The sequence below is a fragment of the Peromyscus eremicus genome, chromosome 22 (assembly GCF_949786415.1).
Source record: "Peromyscus eremicus chromosome 22, PerEre_H2_v1, whole genome shotgun sequence".
Taxonomy (NCBI): Eukaryota; Metazoa; Chordata; class Mammalia; order Rodentia; family Cricetidae; genus Peromyscus; species Peromyscus eremicus.
In genome coordinates, this window is record NC_081437.1 from 13,301,237 (window position 1) to 13,324,589 (window position 23,353).

At 40.8% G+C, this 23,353-nt stretch overlaps 1 long non-coding RNA gene across 2 annotated transcripts in view; it reads right to left on the reverse strand.

Annotated features, from left to right (window-relative positions):
- Window positions 1-4,283: 4,283 nt before the first annotated feature.
- LOC131897632 (uncharacterized) overlaps window positions 4,284-23,353 on the reverse strand; it is a 109,263-nt gene continuing 90,193 nt past the window's right edge. For both annotated transcript variants that reach the window (XR_009375745.1, XR_009375746.1), the window contains exons 3-4: window positions 4,785-4,896; window positions 4,284-4,627 (exon numbers count right to left, since the gene is read on the reverse strand). This is a non-coding gene — a long non-coding RNA (uncharacterized LOC131897632). The remainder of the gene's footprint in view (window positions 4,628-4,784; window positions 4,897-23,353) is intronic.

A 23,353-nucleotide genomic window follows, 5' to 3' on the forward strand; every position in this document is an offset into this window, starting at 1 on the left:
ATTGCCAAAAAAAAGACATTTTTTCCTTGAACGTCTTTTCTCCTGAAGTTCTTCTCCTTTAAGATACATCCTAGATGCATTTGTTCATGCAGCAGAGATTTCCCTGGTCCCACCTAGTAGATCTTTCCTCTACAGCCCACAGCATCTCCATCTCACCTACCACACACTGCTGTGATACAACTCGTTTACAACCAGACCCCTAGGATGTAAAGGCTCACAGGGTGGAGGCCCTTAATGGGTAGTCATGCCGCTACACTGGAAACCCAAATCATTTTTTTCTGTGGTGTTGATCAATATGAACAGTTCCCAAACTCTGTTGTCATTACAGTTTCCTTCAGAGTCAGAGCTGTGGATAGAGAGAAAATCTGTAGGGAAGAAAGAATAAATAAGAAAAGTAATGGTTGCTAAAGAATTTCTGCAATTACCAGTAACTAAGAAGCAGAGGTGGTTGGAATCTGAAACTAAGAGAAAAGCAGTTACACAGAAAGGCTTATAAAGATGCCAACCATGATCTAAGTATTGCTCAGCAGCAGGACCTAGAACTCACCACAATCTTGACTTAAGCCAGGTATATATAGTACTTTCTCAAAGTGTCATAATGCATCCACAAAGTGGTAAATGTTTCCCCACCTCAAAAGTAAAGAAACTAAGGCTGCTTTTATGTCTAACTTGCTTGAATTACTTAATCACTCCTTTTTCTCACTCTTCTACTGAGTTTTTTGGTCCTTTGTTCTTTATATTTGAAGAAGAAATTTTAAGATTTCTTTGAATGTGAGGAATTCTAGACTTTCAATCTATGTCCCAGATTTTTTTTAACCATTTTTGATAGGCAAAGATAATTTACCTTAGTCAAAGATTACCCTTTTTTCTTATTTGCCATAGATTTTGAAAGGTAATTTGAAAGACTTTTTCTATACCAAAATTAAGGAAAAACCACCTCATGTTTACTCACAGTGCTGTATGGTTTTGTTTTCATATAATTTTTAATGCATTTTGAGTTAAGTCATATTGTTTAAGGCACGAAACTATTTTTTGCCCTTCTAAATTGTTAATAGGTTGTCTGAGCTTCAGTTGTTATCTCTAGGGTTTGGAGAGTTAGGTCAGTAGTAGAGCACTTAACTCCCAAGTGCAAGGCCCTGGGTTAGGTCTTCAAGTCCATGGAGGAAAAAGAGTCTCTCTCTGTCTTTTATTGTATATCCAATTTTCTTAGGAACTTTGGCCTAGTACTGGGTCTCCTACTCTTCCGGTCAGTTGATCTATAGATGTCCAGCACCTCATTGTTTTAATTACAGAGGTTTTACAGAGTCACTTAATATCTAATAGAATTACTCCATCAAGGTAAATTTTCTTTCTCATTGTTTTCCTGCATTGAGATTTTTTTTAAAAGCACTGCAACATCAACTCGTAAAACCCTATCAATATGCTTTTTCATAATTTTATTGGTATTGTAGCACATTTGAAAACTACCAAGAAGAACTGACATCTTAATAATGATGTTTGAATTAGCTGCATTTTCATTCTCTTAGATTTTCAAGGTGCCATATTATATGTATCATGCTACTTTTTATTTATCCATCCTATAATTTCAATTTTCTTTCTTTTCTTCAATTTAGTTTATTTTTTTTGTATGGCAGTTTTGCCTGTATGTAGACTGTACCACATGTATGATCGGTGCCCGCAGAGGTCAAAGGAGGGCATTGGATGCCCTGGACTAAACATATAGGTCATTATGAACTGTCATGTGGGTACTGGGAACTGAACTTAGGTCTTCTGTAAGAGCAACCAGTTCTCTTATCCACAGTACCATCTCTCTAGCTCCTATTTTTAATTTTTCTACTCTAACTACAATGACTAATAAGTCTAGTGAAAGGTTGAAGCTTAGTAAATATGGTGGGCATCTAAAACATTCATTCATTTTTTTCTGATTGGCACATGCATATTTATAGGGTACTATGTGATATTTTATTGTACGCATACATTGTGTAATATATCAAGGTTTCCTTGATTCCTCAAACTTTATAATTTTTTATAAAAAAAAAAACCCATTCAATCCTTTCCTTCTGTTTTTAGTTCTTACTAATTTACAGGACATTCTTATCTGTAGGTGTACTACTGCACCATAGGACAGCAAGTTTTTTCCTAACTGATAAGTAGTACTATTGATCAACCACTTCCTGTCTCTTCCTGTCCCCTATTTTTCCAGCTTCTGGTAACCACTATTCTAATCTCAACTTCTATGAGTCAGATTTTTTTAGATTTCACATCAGAGTGAGATCATAATATACTCCTCTTTCTAACACTATCTTATTTAACACAATGACTCTCTTCTCATCCACTGACACAAATGGTAAGATTTTGCCTTTCCATGACTAAATCATGGCATCCACTCTTGATAATAGTGAAAGTATTCTTGTGTTTCCCATTAGTCCTATCATATTAAGAAAGCCTCGTTTAGTTCCTGTTTACTTGGATGTTCCTGTCATGAATAGGCATTGGTTTTCATCAGTGACCTGATCAATCTCTGTGGGGATGTGCCTATGATTTCCCCATGAAGATACTAACATGACCTGCAGCTTTAATGGAATCCCTAACACTGAAACAACCCTGGAATAAATCTCGTCTGGACATGATACAATATTTTCTTAATACAATGTTGAATTTGATGTGTTATTATTTTTTTTTCATCAATCAGAAATAACATTGGCTTTGGGTTTTCTCTTTTGTCCTGTATCAGGATCAGGGAGATTGTCAGATTGTCAGAAACGGCAGATCATTTACTATGAGATAAACTCATGTTCTTTTTCTTTTAGTAAGCAAAACTCTTTCACACTGATTAGTGTGAGGGAGGATTGGTGACAATCGCCACAAAGTAGTCACATTATTTTGTTACATTTTATGACATTTGCTATGTTTCTTATTCCTTAATTTGCTTGAATTGTTTTGCTCCTAATTGAAATGCTTTGAGGATTTAGAAAAACTTAATTATTTGTTCTGGTAGTTACTAATTAGTTCCAGCATCTTTTAAGTAACTCTCTGTTTCTTCATTTTTGCCTTTGACTATTTGGTACAATTAATCTACTGTACTCTAACCCCCCACATACTGACTATAACACTAACCAGTAATCTTATTCTGGTTCCTTCCTTTGAATTTTCAGTCACACTTTTTTTTTTTTTTTGCTTTGTCACAAGATAAAACATTTGGACTTTAGATTTCTACATGATCCATACTTTTATAATTTTCTGTATCTAGATTTATATGTTGAAATTATGCTGGGGGTTGAACAAAATCCTTTGGTGGAATTTTCTAAGTCATCGCATCACTGGACAAAGTGTGTCCTCTAGTACCAGCAAAACCCAACAAATAGTAAATGTATTTTCAATTTATTTCATTATTCAAATCTTATGTTAAAACTGTATTTTTTTTTCCGTTGAACTCAAGTCATAGCAAAATAACAGTGCTGTTCCTCCTTCCTGACAAGTCTCCCGAGGAAAAGACAATCTCAAATCCACAATAATTTCCTATTACAATAAATAACCCATTTGGAACTTTGTCACTAAGAGCAACAAGAACATACTATGTGTCAAAAGTGGGGAGGGGGCTTTCCAAAGACCTTTTAGTAACATTCCCCACTGGAGTATTTAGATACAATCCGCATTTAATCCTATCTTTGTTGGAACCTATAACCTTAATAATGATACTCAGAGCTGGCATCATCCCCAGTCAATTGTAGTTCTGTTTATTCATTTGACGTCTTAGCATTTAGTTGAATTATCTAACCAAAACACAGGCACTAAAGAAGGGAATAATTATAGAAACACTTGGAGCAGAACAATTATAAAGCAAGAGCAGTTATCAAAGAGGGAGTGGAAGGCCTAGTCTACAGATGCAAATCCTGAGGTTTAAGCCCTGGTGACCTTGTCTATCCATGTTATCATACTCTCCTTCGATTTTTGCATGTTTACTTCTGAGTTCTCTGTAATTAGACACTATAGAATATCTTTCTTAAATGTCAGCTCTGTGTAGACCTTATACATCAATTTCCACTCAGAGATATACCCAGGAGTCTTGGAAAACCAGGTAAAGCGTGGTTATAGGGCACTCTGGATGCTCAAAAGAGAAGACACACATGGGATTAAGGTAAGGAGTCAGGTCTTTCCTTCCCAGGTTAAGCACAGAGTCTTGGAATTCACTGTCCTCTGGGATTTTTACCCTTTAGTTTACCAAGAATGCTTCCAGCATTAACTGTAAAAGAAAAAGTCAGGCAATTTTCACAGACCTTCTTGCAGTTCGAGTTCCTCAGCCCCAGTAGAAACTTTTGCAAGAAGCAACTTCTCTGACCTTCTTTCCTCAATGTCCTTGTCTATCCTTTTTCCTCAACGGTCTCACAAGGAAGCTGTACATTTCTCGTAAGGCTACTTATTTAAGGACTTGACAGTTTGTCTTAATTCCCAAGGAACATGCCATTTTGACTCGTCTTCTGAGACTAAATCAAGTGCTTCAAAACATGGTTCTCAAAAACACACTGCTGACATCAGGGTGAAGACAAAGAACATTTAATGCAGTTGAATGGAACTACAATTCTCTTTGCAAAAATAAAACAAAGCTCTTGACATGGTGAATAACATTCTGCAACGTAAAAAACAACAGTATCAGGATAGACCATGTTAGGATGGATCAGGCAACAGAAATATCATCTTCCACCTGTATGAATGTCTAGAGGATTACTTTTATACACTGACTCTACATACCCTAGAATAAGGAGAGCAGAGGCACCTTCTCTTACCTATAGACAAAGAATTCCATGTGAGATATACGCACTTAATGGTCTTGATGAGGTGGCTAGTGTGCAAAGAGAACACACAAGACTGATTCATAGTGACTCACTCTCATTTGCTCTGTAAAAAAAAAAAAATTTAAACACCATGTAATTTCAAAGGACAAAAAAATTCTGTCACTAATTTTTCCATGACGTGTTAAAGAATCTCTCAGTGAAAAAAAGTTTCTTTTGAGAAAGGGCATGATAAAAATGTTAGTTTCCTTGGGATATTAATGCTGCTCTTTCTAAACTGGATCAAATATCTTGATAGAGAGTTCTACCTCCATGTGTTCCTAGAGAAGTAGCTAGTCTTCTTCTCTGATCTAGATGGGAAGAGGTCAAGAAAGGGGCGAAGTAAATACACTGTCTGGGTTCATAAGACAAAGGCTCAATGCAACAGAAAGACTGGACTTAAAGCCCAGAGGTATGCATGTGATACACTGGGACATGGAGAGGTTATCTTTACATAAACAGTCTGAAAGGGTGCTAGGAGACATGAAGCTCCCTGGATATCAACTGCATAATTCTGTCACAACATGACCCTCATCCTCAGCCTTATGTATGTAAGAACTAGAAACTTATACATGAACAGATTCTAGGTCAGCAGTTCTCAACCTGTGGATTGAGACTGCTTTGTCAAATCTGTCTCCAAACATATTTACATTATAATTCATAACAGTAGCAAAACTACAGTTATAGAATAGCCACGAAAATAATTTTATGGTTGGGGGGTCACCATATGAGGAACTGTATTAGAGGGTCGCAGCATTAGGAAGGTTGAGAACCACTGGACTAGGTGATAGAAACATAATAATTAAATTTACGTGAAACTTGAGAATAAGGCAAAAAGCCTATTTATGGTATTTCCAGTGAGGATATTGTAGCAATAGAGGTTCTGGATCTGTCACAGAGTGCCCACTGAAGCTATGCTGTTACCTAACAGTACTGTGTGGGGGATACTACGGTCTGGCCATTTCTACCCAACCTAGATTCTTCTATCTATGGGCAATGCATAACTCCCTGTTAGCTTGGTAAATATTTCCTCAGAGTTAGAGCACAGTCTAAACTTGTTTCTCTCCCGCCTCTTTCACAACTACAAGATCTTCCCTGCACACTGCGAAGGCTCTCCCTGCCTTCCGCTGTTCTCGCTCCCCTTTTATGGGCATTACTCCCAATAAATCTCTTGCATATCTAACTCGTTCTTTGGCATCTTTTTCTACAGTTTCAACTTCCCACGGGAGCTCTCACTTTCTTGTAACTAGAGCTCTTTATGTTCATGGCACTGCCTTTGTCTTCTTGCCAAAGTATCAGGAGAGCTCAATCAGAAATCTGTCTGTGGAGTCCAGTAATAGGATGCAGCTGGTTCCTGGAACTTCAGGCCAATAGCAGTGAAATGCTTGTGATTTCTTCAAATTTACTATGCAACTCCCTTCCTTCACCTGGTTTGCTCCATTCATACTTTAGTATCAGACTATGTATTTCTTCTTCCAGGGAGCCTTCTCTCACATTAGCTCACACAGAAGCTTGGGTAGCCCTGTTTTGTTTCTAAAGTGACATCCTTTCCTGTACCGATTACACTAAACGACACAAACCCTACATGGCTCCCCACCCTACCAGAGTGTTATCTTGCGAGCAGTGACTTCATTTTGCAGCTGTCCGTATCTCCCATACTAAGCTCAGTGTTTGATGCCAACCTGTTTCATAAAGGTCTGCTACGCAACTGCTTCTGATTGTGCACTGACAGCAGGCTCACATAGCTTTAAGACACCACTGCTGCAAGTGTCCAGTGGCAGATGAAATACAAGAAACATTCTTCTAGCGGCTGCCTCGTGGACAACAAAAAAGGGGCATTCCAAAGGTCAGAAACAAACACAGCCTCGAACCAGACATGAATGCTCCACGATGCTGTGGCTCTCCTGGGAGTACTTGGTGGATACAGAGAGCAACAATCTTAGCAAGCTGAGATAGGAATCCAATGACCACACAGAAATCCGAGATGGGGCTTTGGACCAACAGCAAGAGATGGGATTGAGTTGAGATCCTTGAAGAACTGCAATTTTAGTGAAGGTTTTTGCTAGAAACAAAAACAGTTCCCACCAGTAAAAGAAACCTATCTCTACTGGACTTGGGAATGCGTATAATAGATGTGTCTATAGGAATTTGAATCACAGGCCTGTACTTTCTCTGGCTCATAAGTCAAGTTTGTGTTGCCCTAGAATCTACACACTAACAGGAACTAACCTCAGATCTACAACCTTCCATAATGTTCATCAAAATTACAAGTAGAAACTTTTCTGTCCATACCTCATCTTAGCCTAGGCTATAGAGCTCATCTACAGACACACTCTATGACCTGAAATCACAAACTACACAATGCTGTGGGATGTTCTGTATGGCAAATGTGTTGCTAATTAGTCAATAAATAAAACACTGATTGGCCATTGGCTAGGCAGGAAGTGTAGGCGGGACAAGGAGGAGAATAAAGCTGGGAAGTGGAAGGCTGAGTCAGAGAGACACTGCCAGCCGCCACCATGATGACAAACAGCATGTGAAGATACCGGTAAGCCACGAGCCCTGTGGCAAGGTATAGATTAATGGAAATGGATTAATTTAAGCTGTAAGAACAGTTAGCAAGAAACCTGCGATGGCCATACAGTTTGTAACCAATATAAGTCTCTGTGTTTACTTGGTCGGGTCTGAGTGGCTGTGGGACACTCAGGTGACAGAGATTTGCCCTGACTGTGGGCCAGGCAGGAAAACTCAAGCTACAACACAAGGCAACAATTCAGTGAATTATAGACAAGAAAACTAAGACTTAGAAATGCTAGGTCATCTGAAGAGGAGCGAAGAGGCAGCAGGTGGTGAGAACAGCATTGGAGAAGACGAAGGTGAAATCCTTGTACCACTACGCTATAGTTCCTGTCCAATACCATCAAACTGTCACAATGAGTGATTACTTGAAGAAATGGCAAATAAGTTTTAACTCATTCCAAATCTAACCTATCAGTGACCGTTTCATTAAGAGCCCCGAGTTCCTTCAGGACTCAGTGAGAAAGAATACTGTGATCACTTAGCAATGTCTCCCATTGGTGCCAAAACAGCCACAGACTGACAACGTTCCCTGCGTATTTGTTGTTTCTGGAATAGTGAATTCTCTAAAGAGCGTCTGTCTTTAATTCAAGTTAGAACTCTATGAAGGAAAATAGTAATGACATTGCTGCCACTCCTGACATCTTTGTAATAGAAAGACCGTCATCTGTGATACACGATTTAAAAATGGAATTCAAGATGCTAAACTCTCCTGAAGTGGATATTAGTGAAAGTTAACCTCAAATGTTTCAAACATCCCATACATTTTATTGATAAGGAAATGATGATCAATCTACAGAAATAAGATGAAGTTACATGCTTCAAAATTAAAATAAAACCTTTATAACTAGCACCAATTTCCAAAGGTCTTAAAAATGATTTATTAACTAATCAATAATAAATTGTAGTGTCCATTGATACAGGAATACACCCAGGAAAATCACCTCGGCCTATGATCTGCTTATTATCATTTTCATGACCAGATCAGAAGCCACCATGACCAAAGGCAGGTTCGTCTCTCAACTGGGTAATGCATAGCCCCCCTACCTGATGTCATAGCTTCAACCTTTATCCTCTGCAGATGTTAGTGTGGGAGCTACAGTGACGCTTGTGAAATGTAAATCAGGTCCTGCCACTTAATCTCCTAAACTCCATGGGATCAAGCGGCATCCATTGTTACCCTGTTGTGGAAGTCAACTTCAGCACCCTTTCCTCCTGCCTCCATCTCACTGTGGCATCTCGATCCTAACCACACCAGTCTTGTCACGGGTCGGTGGAATGCTCCCCATGCTTCCTCCTTTTGTGCATGCGATTCCATCGGCGTGGAATGTTTTCCTGACCACCCTCCCACCTCCAGCTCACTCCTCCTCCCGTCTTTGCTCAACGCGGCAGCCACAGCTCCCACTCCTGCCTTCCTGAAAGTGTTTATTTCCTGTGACTGACACCCTGTCACCACACAGTCACTGTGTCTCTGATGCACCGCCATTTTCCATGACTGCAAGCTTCATGACGGTGGGAGCCGTTTCCATCCTGTTCTCAGGGCTATAGCCAACGTCTAAAATTGGGGCCTTTACATATGAGACACATCACAAATGGATGGATGAATGAATGAATGAAGAGTGAATGAATGAATTGTGGTGATATTTTATTTGTGCTGAAATATGGTGATATTTTATTTGTATGTTAATAAATAAAGCATGCCTGGAGATCAAGAGGGAAAAGTCCAGCCATTTTTAAGTAAACATAGAAGTCAGGCAGTGGTAGCACACACCCTTAATCCAATCACTTGGCAAGCAGGGTCTCTGTGTGTTCAAGGTCACACCGGGAACAGAGCCAAGCAGGGTGACACATGCCTTTAATCCCAGTACCAACCATAGAGACCTGGAGGTCTATACAGACAGGCAGTAACAAGGAAGTGAGGTAGCTGGGCTAAGAGCCAATGAGAGGGCAGAATGGCAAGACAATAAAGGTGCAGGTTAGACAGGAAGTAACTCCCTTTTTGGTGGCTGCAGAGCTGGATAGGTAAGGTTGGTTGGTGGCTCTCACTATTTCCCTGATCTCTAAGGCTTTCACCCCTATATTTTGCTCCGTATTTTTTATTTAATAAGACCATTTAGAAATTCATCTACAATGAATGAATGAATCGTGCCGGAACATCAATTTAATTTCCCGTGAAATAGAAAATGGAGTAAAATCAAAATTTCCAGCCCCCACTCCATCCCCTTTCCTTCAGTAAATCTAGCACTGGGATTTTCCTAGATATTCCTAAATGAAACTTTATGTGAGGACCTGGGTCTGTTTCTCAATCAATACATAATGGTTTCTAAAAGTCTTGGCCCTTAGAATCCACATGAAAGCCCTCGGCCTGCAACAACCACAGGGTGTCCTAGGCTTATGCTCCAGTGCAGACCTCCCCTGCCTCCCATCTTTGTGCCCTTTAGCCCCAGTAATTCCCTTTCTACTTCCATGTACTCTCTTACCCAGCTTTTTAAACTGCCCCCCATAGTCCCCATTCTAGTTTAATGACCTACTGACCTACAGCACACTGACTCTCACATAAATAAACAGGGATAAAAATTAGAAGCCAAGACCCACATATGAGAGAAAACATATGGTAACTGTCTCTCTGAGTCTTAGATCATTCACTTAATTCAGTGATTTCCAGATCCACCCATTTTCCTGAAATTTTCATAATTCTCCTTTTCTTTAATACTGAATAAAATCTCATCATGTATATGTACCACATTTTCATTATTGATCTGTTGACGGGCATCTAAACTGATTCCACATCCCAGCTATGGTGAATAGAGCAGCAAGAAGCATGGACACACCAGTATCTCTGTGGTAGGACACAGAGCCCTTTAGGTATCTGCTCAATAACATGGTAGTTCTGTTTTTAGATTTTTGAGAAACTTCCACACCTATTTCTGTAACAGTGGTACCCATTTATACTCAACGTAGCTGGGAACAGGAAATGTTCTTTCCCAACCTGCCCACCAGCGTTTATTATCATTTATTTTCTTGACCATAACCATTCTGACTGGGGTGAGATGGAATCTCAAATTAGTTTTAATTTGCAAAATCCCCTACATTCAAAAATAAGGTCATTCTTTAACATCCCTTTCTGTGTTTAGTGGCCCTCCTTCACCCAGCTTTCATGCTGGTTTGGGCAGGAGGATCCTGAACCAGGGAAGTGAAGCCTGGGATCTTGAGCTATGCTTCCTTTAGCTGCCATTGACTTCTGGGCCCTGGCTTCCTTCCTGTCTGTCGTGAGGAGTGAAATACAGGCCTTACATCCTTCAAGGTGTTCTAAGTTTCAGGTAGAGTCATTTGAGGAAGTTCTCCAGTGCTGCACAGAATGAGGCATCCCTCCAGTGTCGGGAATCTCACTTGCCATTTCCCAACACGAGCTTGCTTCATGCTGAGTGAGATGGATGCTGGCCATATCACGATTCACATCTGAGGACCAACTGTTGTTTGTTCTTACGCTAGAAGCCACAGCAGCTAAGGTAGGCCTTCTTCCAATTACATGGTTTGGGTTCTAATTATCTTACACAGCACCCACACAACAGTGAGACCTTCCCTGTCACTAAGAGAATTCTCAGATATAACGATCCTTCCTGAAACACCTCAGCACAGGAACTGTGAGTTCTCCCTGGGCTCTCACCTTCTTGAGGTGCTTCAACCCCATCCCCCACTGAGGCTTGCCTCCCTTTGAGATATCCTTGCCCATGCCAAAAAAAAGGAAACTTCCTACCTACCAGGGCAAGGAACTATTGTCCTTGAATCAGCAGGCAAGCTCGAGGGCTGCATGTTGTCTGCCTATACACAGGGACAGGCTTTCCCTGGCCTCCAGGTCTGAGCCTTGTCCACCACCTATTTCCTAATACAGGGAATTTCTGCCTTTGTAGAAATCTGTATCCTTCCTATCCATGTCTGTAATATGCCTAGAGATTTGAATGTCAGTTCCAGTTCTCTGATTCCTTCCCTGCTCCGTTTGGTTTATGACAAGTCCTTCTGACCTTGTTGGAATTTTCTGAATTCACAGAATTTACCTCCCTATAGTTCTACAGCTCCCGCAGACACCCAGATGTGATCCTTGACTGTATACTACACCATCATCCAGAGCCAGCCTGCCTGGACATGCCCCACTCAAGAATGGGCACTCAGGTGCTCACCATTCTCTGAACAGCGAGCCCTGCCTTTACTATCCAGAGATCTCTGCTCTCTCCAACTCCATGCCTCTTCTTCTGAAAGCTCCCTGACAACTCTCAGGTTTTAAATAAATTTACCTGCTAGAGCATGATCAACAACAGGAAAGTGTACAAATCATGAAGATATTGATAAGTGTTCAGAGTGAGTACCCAGGGCTGTTCTCATCTGGAACAAGAAAGGAGAGCCTTACCAGAAGTTCAGAAGCCCCTTCATGCTCCTTCACAGCCACTAAAATCCCTACTCATGATAAACAACTACCCACCACAAGCCATTATTAGTAGAAGCAGCCTGTCACCTGGTCTCTCCCTGAAATACCATTCCCATGAATCCTCATACAGCAAATCAGTTTTTCCTACTTGTTCCCCACATGTACAGAACCATGCATTCTTTTGTGCCTGTCTCCTATGTTCAACGTGATGCTTGTGAGACCCTTCCATGTTGTCCATGTAGCAGCAGTTCATTCTCCATTATTACTAGCTAATGTTCATCATATGATCACATCATTGTCTACTTTTGATGGACATGTGGTTATTTCTAGTTTTTGTCCTATTTCAAATGGCAATTTGGTAAATATCCTTGCTCATGATTTCTAGTGTACTCAACACATCTCCCATTGAGTATATGAAAAGGAGTGAGTATACATGCCTTGACCTTTAGTGTATGGAAGAGTTTCCCAAAAATAACATACCAATTGGTATATCATTAATAGTGTATGCCCATTCTGGTTATTATGACCTGATATAACTTCCCTGGTGACCAATGATTTCAAACGCCTTTTTTTAAATGATTATTGGCCACTCATTTTCCTAAGTGTCTGTTCATGGAAAATGGGAACTTTCTGTACAGTGCGAATCCCTTCTCCCATTCTATTATTTGCCCTGTTGCTCTCTTCCTGGGGTCTGTTGATGAAGAAAAGCTCTTAACTTTAAAAGAACCCAAATATCTAATGTGGTATCTGTCCAGAAACACTACAGGTAATAGTCAGCCTTTGGGGTTGGGGTCTGATATTTTCAGTATCAGATCTGCTGACTTGAAAGTCACTCAAAATAGATTTTTGTAGGGCTAGTAGTTTGGACTTATTATTAAAGGTGTTATTCTTGTACTGGTCCCAACTTCCCTGGCTTCAGCTGTACAATTAAGGCTAAACCTTCCACAGCTGTACTCTCCACCCTGGAATCTTGCCTTCCAAATCACACATTCCCTGAGAACTGCTCACTTCTAGGAGTTCTAGATGTGTCTTACAGGGGCTCATTTACATTTAACAACTGACAGGGGGTCAACCCTCATATTTTTGCCTCTACCACTTTATAAAATAGAATGCTATGTCTCTTGCAATTTCGTCTGTTACGTTTTGAAACATTCTTCCTATTTTTTTTCAAATAAGACTTTCACAAAGTAAGACTATAGTCTTCATCAAAATAGATGCTGATTACGTGTCACTTATAGCACTTTTCTTGGGAAGAGATTAACAAATGTCTATGCATCCAAGAAAGCGAACCAACAACAAGCGAAAGAAATGATCCCACCCAAGCCTAGATTGGTGAATCAGTGAGTTCATTGGGGTTACTTACAGGAACGTGGATGAAAGACGGATTACAAGAATATAGGTGACACTAAGGCAGCTGTATTACCAGAAAGCCCATCTCAACATCAATGACAACTCATGAAAGCAGCATCCCCGGAGCTCCCTGCCCAGCTTGCAGGCAATTCCACTGAAGAGTCTCCACCAATCCCGCAACTGTTTATTGCTTTAACCAGTTTTTTTAAAAAAAAACTTTCTGTGCTTTCCAAGTCTTGTAATATATGTGAACTTCCTTAGCCCCATAAATTTTATCAGCTTTCTGGGCTTTATAAGCCTCCCTCCCCACTCCAGGAAGGGTTGTTTATTTCAAAGGAAGTCATCACACAAGGTTATCCCGTAATTTGATGAGTTGAAACAACAATTACTTTTACCATGCCCGGTCACCAATTGAAGCTGTGCTGACATGAGTGAATTTAATGCTGGCTAGGCTTACTCACATATCTGTGCTTTACCTGTAAGCGACACATAATCCTACTTCTGGGACTGGAATGGATAACTGCTGGTGTGATAAAGGACCTTGCCTGGGTCAAGTGTTTCTCATCATTCAGTCAGTTTGGGCTAATTTATAAGATGATTGTAAGGATCTAAGAAAATGACTTTAAGAGTTCGGAGCCCCTTGGGATATAGTCTCAAAAACCAAAAAATCACTTTTGCTGCATGTTAGTAGCAAGTTATAAAACAAGCCCAAATTAGAGCACTTAGGGAATAGACTTCACCTCTTCACAGTAAGGGATACTGCAAAAGTGTATTTGAAAAGTTGGCTACAGAGGCAGAAATAGTTGTAGCCATTTTGAGAGATGTATTAGTATCTACAAGTTATTTTCAAACATACATAATACACTGTGATCATATTCATCCCCTCATTACCTTCCCTTATCCCTCTTCTTTTAACCACTGGTCCTTTTTCTATTTATGGACATTTAAAATAAAGTCTGTCATTGATTAATGTATTACTTTCTCCTTTATCATTTGAGACTTTATAAAACTGCTTGTACAAACATTAAAATGTGCTACAATGAGTATACATACAAATCAGACAAACATGTTAACTCTATCTTTGTTGACTGGAGCTCTCCTGCAGTCATTTAAATGAGGATTTACTTTTATCTTCATTAAATGAGCAAATATTGAAAAATTCTTACAGGCATTACTAACAAGGAAGTAAGAAAAAGCATTCTCACACACGAACATACATGTGCACCAAAGTACATGTTTTTAAAGTCAGGAATTCATATTGAGAAAATTATGAATGAATAATCATAGATCTCATGCAGATACAATCCTGAGGCCATTTAATAGAGTTCTTTCTTAATAATAAAAGGCTGGGAAATTATCCAAATATAATTAATTAGTTGAAGACATTATGATGTGATTATATAGTAAAATACTACAGTAATTAAAAGATATGTAGAAAAGTACTAAGTGATATGGGAAAAGAGTCATAACAAATTAAGATAGAAAAGATTACATATGCTATTATTTGCCTTATCTATATTTCAGTAACCATTTTTCCAAAGTTGTTAAAATTAGTGTTTCTATGTGCAATCAAGATAAATGTTCTTTCATAATAAATATGTCACCTGCAGCAAATGTTTTAACAACAAAACCCCACTCCGGGTCTGCCTTCAACAATGTTCTGTTATCGAAGAGCTTAAAACTCTCCACAGCTGTGAGGGTATCACTAACTTCAGACTCCGTCTGAGGAAGATGAAACACCAGGCCCATTTCGGCCTTGTGTTCTCATGCCGGCTGCCTGTGCTCAGGGAGCAGCCTGCCTGCCTACTTCACAGATGAGCCAGCGTGTTGTGTCAGTGCCCATCATTCTGCTTCCTGGCTTCCGTGTAGAAAGGATAAAGGAGACATTCACTTTCATTATGTACCTCAATGGATTCTCTCATGTGCAGATTCCAAAGGGACTGGTCACTTGTTCCAACTATGGTGGTTTCAGTGGCTTTCAGCTCTGTGGGAATTCTGACCAAGTTCACATGGGATCAACCCCTGAGAAGCTCATCCTATACCCACATCACACATTCTTTTGCCTCCTGCTCCCTGCACCCTTGACTTCCCTGTTGAGGGAAAAGATTCCAATAAAGTCCCCCAAATAACATCAAAGGGCATATGGCTTGTACATGTTATAAGACAAAATGTTACTCAACTGGTGAAGGTGATCTACCTAGGGTTGCTGGCACATGATGGACAAAGGGAGGAGGCTAGAAGTAGATTACCCGAAGCATCTCTTGGTGATTCTCTACTCAGGAATATTGGTAAATGGAGAGTTAAATCACAGCTTCATATGAGCAAGGCAGAAAACCCTTAGGGGTCAAAGTTTGGAATCAACTAGCTAGACAAGAATTCCAGGTTAACTGAAGTATTGATCATAGGTATAATAAATCCAAACGAGATTGTGGAAGAGGGAGAGAATAAATTTTATTATGGGCTTTGGGGTCATCTGTTTCAATGGCAACTATAATTTGCCTCATTCATTCTCCTGCCTTAAGTCTTCTCAGAATTGGTGGTAGCCACTGCCTTGAAGGGAATCTTTTAGCGTATTGGTCTGGTATTTCATTTCCCAGAGAATTTTCCATGGTGTAGTGTAGGAGCTATGGATAATACTTCTTACATCCCCCTGATTTCTCCCCATACTGATAACACACTGCTGAGTCCCATATGCATATCTATAAAGTCCATTGGAATAGCTTCCATGGCGCTAGCTCTGAACCAAGGCAGACAGAAAGGGGCAGGTGGCTAAACCCTTCTCCATTTGTCCCTTGGATAGTCCTTGTTTCACACTGGCTATTTATAGCATCTCCCACAGAAGAAGATCCAGTAAGACTGAGCCATCAGTGTTTTCCTGGTACCAAGTGGTTGCTGACTTAATAATCTTCCTTTGTATTACGTTCCTTCCTTTCCTGACTCATTCCTTTATTCCCTCCCATTCCATCACCTAAGTCTGTGCTTCCTATTAAAGAAGTAACACATGAACAAAAACCTCTGCCTCAGGCTCTGATTTCTAGGGAAGCCAAGCTAAAACAAAAATAATTGACAGGCCCAGCCATGGTATTTATGTTGTAGCAAAGACCTGTAAGATAAGCAACCAAGCTCCTAGATAAAGTTAGCCTTTTCTTCTCCAGAGACAAGGGAATCCTCCTAAACTCTCCATGAACCATGACCCAGAGCCCCAAACTAAGGTCATGGGCAGGCGAGTGGGCAGAAGTTCCCACAACTTTTCCTTATGTCTGCCTTAGAGCACACTGTTAATGCTCTAATAGTGCTGGCCCCATTTCCCCAGGGATGGGCATGAGACCAGAGGTTCCCTACCACTATTCTTTTCTTTTTTAATGATTTACTTACTTTTATTTTATATGCATTGGTGTTTTGTCTGGATGTGTTACTGTATGATAAGTGACAAGTCCCCTGGAACTGGAGTTACAAACAGTTGTGAGCTGTCACATGGGTGCTGGGATTTGAACCTGGATCCTCTGAAAGAGCAGACGGTGCTCTTAACCACTGAGCCACTCATCACCCCCTCACACTATTCCTGAAGTGTGATGCTTTCAAAACTCATGTGTGGTATCAAGAGGCATTTAGAAAGAATTAGACTATGGGGATTCCATTCTCATGAATGAAAACAGGTTGAAGATTATACTTAGACATTCTTTTGTTCTTCCACCTGTTACCTCACACACAAAACAAGCATAGATGAGGCAGACCCTCCCTACAAGACAATAAATTTGTCAGTGCCTTGATCAAAGACATCCCAGCCTCCAAGACTGAGATGTGCATTTCAGCTCTTTATGACTCCCTCAGCCTATGCTAATCTGCTCTATTAGCACAAAGGGACTAACTAAGACATGCCTAGAAATCATGGCTGATTGCTTCAGGGATTAGGCTCTGATTATAGCCCAGCTACATGAAACCATCTGGGAGACCTTTCCACCAGTGCTATAGAAAAGCATGGTTTTCCTATATCACTGATACTGGGGGGTACATTGGTATCGGGCAATGTTATTACTGACTTGTAGAATATGTTCAATAATAAAATTAACAAAAAGTGAGTGTCTAAGTTAGGGTTTCTATGGCTGTGAAGAGACACCATGAGCACTGAAACTCTTATAATGGAAAAACATTTTGTTGGGGTGGCTTACATTTTCAGAGGTTCAGTCCATTATCATCATGATGCAACTCAGCACGGTATGCAGGCAGACAGGAGCTAGAGAAGTAGTTGAGAGCCCTACATCTTGACTTGAAGGCAACAGGAAATGCTCTGAAACAATGCACATGGCTTGAGCATGTGTATGAGACCTCAAAGCTCACCTCCACAGTCATACACTTCCTCCAAAAATATCACACCTACTCCAACACCTCCAAATAGTGCCACTCCTTTTGGGGGCCATTTTCTTTCAAACCACCACAGTGAGGCAAGTATAGCACTGAACCTACAGATGTTGGCAATTGCCACCATTGTCATGGGGCCTTGTTGGTACTAGCAACCTTGACAAGGGGTCAAGGTTTCCTCTGTGTATGTATGTGCAGGTACCAAGGACAACCTTGGCTCTCATTCCTCTGACGCCACCAACCTTGGATTTTTGACACAAGATCTCTCACTGGACTAGAACTCATCAAGTGGTCCAGGGTGGCTAGCCAACAAGCTCCAGCCAACCATCCACCTGTCCCTCCTTCCCCAGATCTGAAAATACAAACACACATCTGACATTTTTTTTTAAACAGTGAGTTCAAAGAACCTCTCAAGTCCTTACGCCTGCCAGGCAAGCACTTCACTGTCTCTCCCATTGGAGGGCAGGGTTTCCAATAAGCACAACTCAATCCACTGTGCCAAGATTTGAAGGTAACTAAAATATCATTAAGTCTAGCAAGCATATGGGGCTGGAAAGATTGCCCAATGGTTAGAGCATTGCTGTTCTTGCAGAATACCATGGTTCCGTTCCTTATATCCAGGAATTCTGACACTTCCTTCTGACCTCTAAGGGTACCTGCATATATGTGATATACATAGAGACAAGCAGGCACACACATACCTACATATTAAATATCTGTTTATAACTACCATGTACAGTAATTAAAATGTAGTGCTTGATTCAGACTTGGCTGGCTCTGGTGGTCTAAATAATAGAAACATATGAGAATGTCTATTTTCATCTCTAAGCTGTTTAATCTGTTTGTTTCCCCCATTGGCTTCCCTATTAGGCATAATTGTAGCTGAAGTTTTTCTGTGTCCCATTGGGTCCACAGCCTCTCAGACCCAAGTAAACACACAGAGGCTTATATTAATTAAAACTGCTTGGCCATTAGCTCAGGCTAACTATTGACTAGCGCTTACACTTAAACTCAGTCCATTTCTGTTAATCTATATGTCACCGCATGTTCCGTGGCTTTATCTGTATGCCATTACATGCTGCTCCCTGGGCAGTGGGCTAGCATCTCCTCACTCAGCCTTCCTCTTCCCAGAATTCTTCTTGTCTGCTTATCCTGCCTGTATTTCCTGCCTGGCTACTGGCCAATCAGTGTTTTATTAAACCAGTGTATAAAAGCATTATTCCACAGCACATAGTGCATTACGACATCAGCTGGGGCCTTTAGGCTGAGGGTAGAGACTGCACTGACCACAGTAGCTGACTGCTGCAGCCATGCAGGAAGCAGGAGAAGGCGCTGTGATGACACAGCTCAGGAGAGGGAAACAGGAGGGACACCCTTGCCTTGGGAGGGAGCAGCACCAAGTGGGAGAAATGCACCACCCACTCCTGGATCTGCACCACCCACTCCTGGATCTGCACCACCCACTCCTGGATCTTCACCACCCACTCCTGGATCTGCACCACCCACTCCTGGACCTGGAGAAGAACGCAGAAGAGGCAGAAGGAAACTACAGAAAGGCCTTTCTCCCATAGCTCCAACATTGTCCTGCTGAAAGCATGAACCAAATCAAACATTAAGCAGATGACACTCATCAGGCACATGTAACAGTTCTCTTTCTCCTTACCATAGCATCCCCCACACACACACCACTTAAGAGGCCTCGCTCTTGCCCAGAATTCTAACAGCTGAGTCATGAGGAGTGACAGACTGAAAAGAATGCTTCCCTTATTTTTTTTTAATTTTTCAAGCCAAACATACATACCAAACTGTAAAGACCAAACACATATGAAATCCAGGTTTTTAAAAGCAATTTAAAATTTTTTTGATATTATAATTTAATTACATTTCTCCTTTCCCTTTCCTCCCTCCAAACCCTCCCTGTTCTCCTTCAAATTCATGGCCTCTTTTTTCATTGTGATTGCATATAGGTTGTATTTAGAAATACAATACATTATATTATTAATTATATTATATATATAATTTATATATTATATACAAGTGTAACATATAATATAATGAATTATACTCTATATAACTATATATTATACATAATTAATTGTATTATTAATTATAATTAATATATTAGTTTAATATATTATATTCCTAAATACAACTGTTTGTTCCATAATCTTACTTATATGTACATTTTCAGGTCTGATCATCTGGCACAGGACAACCAATTGGTGTGCTCTTCTCTGGGGAGGACTACCCCTCCCTGGTCCCATCTTGCCTCAGTTGCTTGTAATTCTTGTGTAGGCTTCAGATCTTGTGGGCTTTTCCCCATCCAATCTGGCAGGTTCATTGGTGTCCTCCTTGTTCAGTTCATGTTCGGGCAGTCGTGTTAGTGAGACTTTACAGGTGTAGTTTCCGATAATGCCATCAGACACAATCTCACAGCAAACTTCCTTCTATTGCTCTTACAATCTTTCCACCCCCTCTTCAGCAATGTTCCCTAGCCTGAAGTGCAAGTGCTTTGTAAATGTATCCATTGTGAAAAACCAACAAACTGCACTTCATACTTGTCCAAAAATGCCCTTAAGTAACACAGTACCATGTTCAATGAATACATATGATGACCATTTTAAAAATAATAGTCAAGAAAAAAAGGAGCTCATATGGGATATTCCCTAGTTCTGGCTTATTCATTCTTGAATAGAACAAGGTTTGGGATAGCCTCTGGTGAACTATATCTAATTCAGGCCATGTGATGTATATATCAGACCCTCCCATGGTTCCAAACATGCCAGACCTGAGCTTCTGCTCACCCATCAGCACTTGTTGACATAAATACAAGGATTCATCCAAAGCAAAGACAAGAATGTGTAGCTATAATGAGGTCCAAATCCATATGGAAGAAGCACATTCCAAGAGAAACCTTCTCCGGAGATGGGATTCCGAAAGCTTTAAAGACAAACTTCCAAGTTACAAAGCCAAAGAGACGAGCATTTTGTGACCACAAAGTCCCAGTCCTTTGGAAGTATAGAAAGAGAACTTTCAGGTAAAGGCAGAGGACGCCAGCTCTACAATAAGGCATGATGGTGACCTCTGCCTAATGAAGTTCTCTTGAAGCTCAAAAACACGAGATGTTTTTAAAAAGTAAACCAATATAATTTAAAGTAAAAATTTGTGTGTGAAAAGTATCCAATGGAAAGTAGAATTTTATGGCTATTCTAGCCACTGATCTTCATTCCGAAAAGTAAGAAAACTTTTTGATCACAGATTTTCCTTACCTATCGAAGTGAGTTGGGAGTATTAGCTACAGGAAGCACAATGGGAGCCTGTTGTGATACAGAAGGCCTAGGGTCTGCAGCAGTTAAATTCAACAGCTCCATTGTCATAAGCTTACCCTGCACTTACAACAGTGGGCAGGAATTAAAGGTGATTTCTATTTTACATTGTTTCAGTACTGATTGAAAAACTACTGATATTTTAAAATCCCAATTCACAAGAGCATATGGAGCACATCAAAGATCAATGCAGTATATTGTGTATACCATCTGTAAAATTCCAAAATTTCTCCATAAACAAAATTTCCAGTTGGGAAAAAAAAAATCTACCCACCGCACTGTTACAGAGTGTGCGTAAGACTATAAGAAATACACAATCATCTGCCTATTATAGCCATACTGTAAAAATGTGTATGACTCACTTTATTTTATGGAGTTGAGGGGAGACTGTGATGTAGCCAATATTTACCTCAAATTCAAAATCTTCTGACTGAATTACAGGTATGTGCCTTCATGTTTATCTTTTATAATTAAAAAAATAATGGTCACCAAAAGGTCAAATGTACATGAAAGGACTGTGGCAAGGGTAAAGCGCTGCCTCAGATTCTCTGCTAGGGTCAGTCTTTAAAAAGACTGAAGACAAACTAATCTGAAGAAAATGCAGGTCAAAACAAACCCCAAATCTTGCATACCTCAAAGTCTTCCTCGCCCTAAATCATATCCTTATCACAATGTGAAGGTTCATCACTGCGTGTCCATACAAGGGTGGTTCCACTTGGACTCTCGGATCTCGGAGCCCACACCCTTAATTGCCTTGAAGACCTTTGATGCTAGCTAGTCACTGGCTGATCAGCTGTTACTCAGAGTGCTGGAGTGCCCCTGGTAGCTAATAGCCCTCTTACAGAACTTATATTTACTGTAAGTGACATAAATCTGAAAAATCAACCTTGGACCACCAATTAAACAGAACAACCTGAGCATGAGCTTATCTTCTAGTCAGAGGAGAATCTTTATCCACAGTCACAGTCCAAATTCTTCAGGCAGTTCAGAGGCTTACTCTTGTGTGGTTGTGATGGAAATGCCTGAAAGAAGCCGTGCCGGGGGTGGGGAGGGGAATCTTTATTCTGGCCCATGGTTCCAGAGAGCTTTCAGGCCATCATGGCAGACTTGTGTTCACATGACAGACTAGGAAGCAGCAGTCAGCTGGACTAGGGGCTAACCTATTGCTTTCAAAGTCCCATCGTCTGTGACCTACTTCCTAAAGGTTCCACAGACCCCCCCCCCCCCCAAACGGCATCAGGAGCTGAGAAACAAGCCTTACAGAATCATCCCGTGAGGGATATTTCAGATTCAAACTGTAACAAGTCCCCAGCAATTGTGAGGGCATGGGAATTCAACAAAGACTTGAGTGTGTAGGAAATCACTCTTCTCCCCATTTAACCCCCAGACAACAAAGTTACCAAGACTGTCCTCAGCCAGAAGAGAGGAGAATTCCATAAAACAAAAATTTATGTCAAGAGTAAATCTTTAATATATTGACATTGACATTTTATATTCTACCATACCCAATAAAATGTCTGGGCGACACCTGATGACAGACGCCAGTCAGCATCTTACTCAGGCCAGACTATCCAAACAGCCTTTAAGTGCCCGGCTTGCAAACCACCCAGCTAAGCATCAGCAGATATTTGAGATAGATCAAAAATGAAAACTAACCAAAACACACAGAGAAAAAAAAAATTCAGAATGGGGAGGCGAAAAGAAAGACAAAACAGGGAGAGTCGTTTCAAAGAACTGTTAACTGTTGTTGTCGAAGAGACAAAGGATTTTTGAAAACATTACAAGAATGAAATGTTACAAAACAAAAAGGAACAGCATGCACCAAGAGACGGTTTGTAGACATTCAAAACACGACGCATATTAAAATTCACTGTGGGAGAGATGGTGAGAGCCGAAGAAGTCTCCCAGCTAGCAAGGGGGCTAGCAGAGCCACTGAAAACTCGCCACCTGGGCTGCCCCCCGCCGCCTGGGCTGCTTCCTGTCTGCCCTGCTCTGGCTGGGAGCTCTGACAGCCCCATCTCTGCCTGCCCTGCTCTGGCTGGGAGCTCTGACAGCTCTGCATATCCTAACAGTCAGTGGTAGACTCGGGCCTTTGAGCTTTTGATCCTTTTTCCTCTCCCACAGTGCCAGGGCACCCAAATCAACATGACAATTGACTTGTGAGAGAGACGGGTGAGCCCAGCATGCCAGCTATCAGGATGTGTAACTCAGTCCGTGCAGACACTGCTGTGAGATCCCTGAAATGCCCACTTACTGCGCACCATGCACCACAAAGCGGAGGGCCCTTTCCTCCCTCCTCCTCCTCAATTTTCCAGCTTCCTAAGTCAATGCCAAGTGAATGATGAAAACATAGGCATGCACCAGCCTCTGCCACACCCATCTCTGCTGAACGCTGATTACTTTAGTACGCAGGCATTGGCCCTGATAAGAAAAAGCGCATCTGCCTTGGTTTGATTGTATTGTATGTGATTAATCGTCTACGAAATTCA